Below are 5,000 nucleotides of genomic sequence, written 5' to 3'. Positions count from 1 at the left end.
TCTCTCTCTCTCACTCTCTCTTTCTATCTCTCTCTCTCTCTCTCTCTTTCTCTCTCGTTCTTTCTCTCTCGTTCTTTAACCTTCTCTCCCCGTGGGATCAGCGTTTTCATTCCGTCCCCACCTTTTTTAAATGATCCCCGTTTCCATCTTTCAATAAATAATTACAGTTTAGGTGATCAATCAAAATGGAGACATTGATAACAGAGAGAAAATACCAATAGTCCCCTGGCACACTGCTCTAATGTCATAAATACAAGTAGTGGGAGTGTGTGTGTGTATCCCGTCTCTGTGTGTGTGAGGTGTAAATATGGGCTGTTTTTGGTGTGACAGCAGTTTTCAGTGATTGTGAAAGGCATCTGAAAGGATCCAGAAAACTGTTGCGTGACATATTTTGAAGTTGCTGACGTTGAGTATTATATTACCGTCAATATATGGTCTGTTGGGGGGAAAGTGTCCTCTATTACACTGCTATTTGTAAGCATTTTACACTCTATGTACAGTGCCTTCAGTAACTATTCATACCCTTTGACTTATTCCACATTTTGATGTGTTACAGCCTGGATTCAAACCAGGTACTGTAGTGACGCCTCTTGCACTGAGATGCAGTGCCTTAGATTGCCGCTCCACTCTGGAGCCACTCTGGAGCCACTCGGGAGCCACTCGGGAGCCACTCGGGAGCCACTCTGGAGCCACTCTGGAGCCACTCTGGAGCCACTCGGGAGCCACTCGGGAGCCACTCTGGAGCCACTCTGGATCCACTCTGGAGCCACTCTGGAGCCACTCTGGAGCCACTCGGGAGCCACTCTGGAGCCACTCTGGAGCCACTCTGGAGCCACTCTGGAGCCACTCGGGAGCCACTCTGGAGCCACTCGGGAGCCACTCTGGAGCCACTCGGGAGCCACTCTGGAGCCACTCGGGAGCCACTCTGGAGCCACTCGGGAGCCACTCTAGAGCCACTCTGGAGCCACTCGGGAGCCACTCGGGAGCCACTCTGGAGCCACTCTGGAGCCACTCTGGAGCCACTCGGGAGCCACTCTGGAGCCACTCTGGAGCCACTCTGGAGCCACTCTGGAGCCACTCTGGATTTGCCCCAAACATAACACTTTGTATTCAGGTCAAAAAGTGAATTGCTTTGCTACGTTTTTTTTTGCAGAATTACTTTAGTGACGTGTTGCAAACAGGATGCATGTTTTGGAATATTTGTATTCTGTACAGACTTCCTTCTTTACACTCTTTACACTTTACAATTTAGGTTAGTATTGTGGAGTAACTACAATGTTGTTGTTCCATCCTCAGTTTTCTCCTATCACAGCCATTAAACTCTGTGACTGTTTTAAAGTCACCATTGGCCTCACGGTGAAATCACTTCGAGGTTTCCATTCAAAGTGTAATTAACACACTCCCACTATCCTCAAAGGCATATTCAATGTCCGTTTAGTTTTTTCACCCATCTACCAATAGGTGCCCTTCTTTTCGAGGCATTGGAAATCTTCCCTGGTCTTTGTGGTTGAATTTGTGTTTGAAATTCACTGCTCTACTGAGGGACCTTACAGATAATTGAATGTGTGTGATACAGGGATGAGAGAGTTATTCAAAAATCATGTTAAACACTCTATTTGCGCGGAGAGTGAGTCCATGCAACTTATTACGCAACTTACCCCTGAACTTATTTAGGCCTGGCATAACAAAAGGGTTGAATTGCTCAAGACATTTCAGCTTTTAATATTTAATGAATTTGGGGGTATGAATACTTTCTGAAGGCACTGTATGTGTGTGTGTGTATAACAGTATATATTAGTATACTGTATATCATTAATATTCTCATTTGTTTACTTCAAGCATTATCTGTCCTCTGCACTTTGTTGGATGTTTTTACTTCAGAACTTTCAGCTGTGAACCAGAACGTACGCAACGTTCTTAATCTGAGGAATGACGTTGAGTTTGTAGGTTTCACAATCAACATTTCTGCAGCAAAGCAATATCAGTTCATTTAGATAATCCAAGCCCCACACACACACACACACACACACACACACACACACACACACACACACACACACACACACACACACACACACACACACCTGGTTATGTTGATTTGCTAGTACCTATCTGCATTGGGAGCCCCTGGGCAGCTCTTTTGGTGTGAGTGATTGGTTCCTATCTGCCGTGCCTGGAGGTACAGTGTGGTGCCCAGGCCTCCTGCCAGTCCAAGCCCAGAGAAGAGAGATGATAAGCAGGGAGAAATGGAAGCACTACCCCCCCACCCCCCTTTCACTGATGTACCAGCCAAAATGAGTTTCTGTTGCTTGGATGCTACGGAATTTAACACCTTCACACACATCCACACTTGCACAAAGACAGAAATGTGTGTGTGTCTGTGCGTCACTAAGCAGAACCTCATCTAAGCAGTGTGGCTTCCTCAATTAACAAGGTTGCTGATCATCATTAATGACACATACACACACATGGACACATGCACAGACACACCACACTCATCAAAATTCAGTGCTGATCCATTCTATTTCTGTGCTTTTCCAGGAAACCTGAAAGATGAGCTTCCCTCTCTCCTCCTGTCTCTCCTCCTGTCTCTCCTCCTGTGATCCAGGCTGTATCACGTCTGTCCATGATTGGGAGTCCCATAGGGCGGTGCTCAATTGACCCAGCATCATCCAGGTTTGGCCAGGATAGGCCGTCATTGTAAATAAGAATTTGTTCTTAACTGACTTGCCTCGTTAAATAAAGGTTCAATAAAAAAATGTAAACAATCCTGTCTACATGTTGATGTGTTTCTCCTCTACTTATGTTTCTGATTAATATTGACTAACCTGTTCTACTTGAAGCCGCTGGGACCCAGCAGACTTGAATAACCTCTAATTACATATGCACACGCTCACACACACACACACACACACATCAACACAGCCTTCAATATTTCAAATGACTCCCCCAGTTAAAACACCCCTCGCCGTCAGATCACAAATTACAGCAGCAAAACTGACAACTTCAATAAATATGGATGTTATTTGTGTATGTCTGTGTGTGTGTGTGTGTGTGTGTCTGTGTGTGTGTGTGTGTGTGTATGTCTGTGTGTGTTTGTCTGTGTGTGTATGTCTGTCTGTGTGTGTGTGTATGTCTGTGTGTGTATGTCTGTGTGTGCGTGTCTGTGTGAGTCTGTGTGTGTATGTCTGTGTGCGTCTGTCTGTGTGTGAATATCTCTGTGTGTATTCCTGTGTGTGTCTGTCTGTGTCTGTGTGTGTGTGTGTATCTGTGTGTGTGTCTGAAGTTGCAAATGAACATTGCCATAAATGTCAATGTCATTGTGTTGCCATGTCTCTCTTTCTCTCTCTTTCTCTCTCCTTCTCTTTCTTTCTCTCTCTTTCTCTTTCTTTATCTCTCTTTCTCTTTCTTTCTTTCTTTCTTTCTTTCTTTCTTTCTCTCTCTTTCTGTGTCTTTCTCTCTCTTTTTTCCTTCCTTTCTTTCTTACTGTGCGTATGTATGTAACACCATGTGATCTTTCAATGTAAACCATTATTTTTACACATACCCACTCACCCACACACAGCATTGTAATGTGCTGGGTGGAAAAAACTTTCTGTCTGAAAACATTCCTACTGATTAGTGGAGAATGTGACTGCTAGCTGAACTGGTTTTAGTAATGTGTGTGTGTGTGTGTGTGTGTGTGTGTGTGTGTGTGTGTGTGTGTGTGTGTGTGTGTGTGTGTGGGTGCAATGTATGTGACAGCCAGTGAAATTAGCATGCCCCTTTCTCACATAGATAACACAACGATGTTGCTTTGCATGCAAGAGGGGAGGCTGTGTTATGGTTCATGGGTATACTACCAGCGCAGTCTTAAATACAAAGATATGCTAGTTGGCAGACATCAAACACAGATCTGTGCCCTGTGAATCTCCATCTCTCTTTTCCTCCCTCTCTCTCTTTTTATCTTTCCCTCTCACGTCCCTTACTTCTTCTCTCCATCCTCACCACCAATCAAAGGAAAATGATACTGATTTGACCAAACATGAAACTAACAGGTGCTCAATCTCTTTCTGCTGTCCAAAGTGCACAGGAGAGGGGGAGAGAGAGAGATAAAGAGGGGGAGAGAGAGGGGAGGGAGAGAGAGAGAGGAGGAGGAAGAGAGAGAGGTGAAGGGAGAAAGAGGGGGAGGGAGAAAGAGAGCAAGAAAGAGGGGGGGTTTGAGGGAGAGTGAAGGGGTGAGAGTGTGGGAGAGAGAGAGAAAGAGGGGGAGAGAGAGAGGAGTGAGTGAGAGAGGGGAAGGGAACAAGAGGGAGGGAGAGAGAGGGGGGGAGGGAGAGAGAGAAGGGGAGGGAGAAAGAGAGCAAGAGAGAGAGAGAGAGAGGGGGGTGAGAGGGAGGGGGGTTTGAGGGAGGGAGGGATAGGGAGCTAACAGGCTCTCTCTCCATCTAATATTACCCAGTCAGTAAATTAGATGTTAGATAAGGCAACAGAGGAGTTTTGAAGTTGATAAAACAGACTTTACACTTTGAAGAGGAACAGATCAGAAAACAACATTAGAGAAGGAGAGAGTGAGGAGGCTTTGTGGAACAAAGGGCGGCCTTTCACTTTCACTCCCACTCATCCCTTCATCTCTATCCCTCCCTCATCCATCATCCCTTGTTCCTGCTCTCTTTCTATCAAACCGGTCTGTCATTCTGTCACTCTGTCTAATATCATACAGCCTCAGAGCAGAGTATGACTTACCTACTACAGGAGGGCAATCAGTATGTGTGTGTGTGTGTGTGTGTGTGTGTGTGTGTGTGTGTGTGTGTGTGTGTGTGTGTGTGTGTGCGTGCGTGTGCGTGCGTGCGTGCGTGCGTGCGTGCGTGTGTGTGTGTGATAAATACACCACTGTTCTTTGACGGGCTTTTGTCTCTTTTTATCTCTCCAGTCTCTTGTTAGTTCTCTCATTTTGCCCTCCTACCCCCACGTACCCCCATGATGAGGTAGTTGTTCTGCTAAAGGACTCGATTTAGAGT

The sequence above is a fragment of the Oncorhynchus mykiss genome, chromosome 7 (assembly GCF_013265735.2).
Source record: "Oncorhynchus mykiss isolate Arlee chromosome 7, USDA_OmykA_1.1, whole genome shotgun sequence".
NCBI lineage: Eukaryota > Metazoa > Chordata > Actinopteri > Salmoniformes > Salmonidae > Oncorhynchus > Oncorhynchus mykiss.
Note: the sequence above shows the minus strand (reverse complement) of the source record.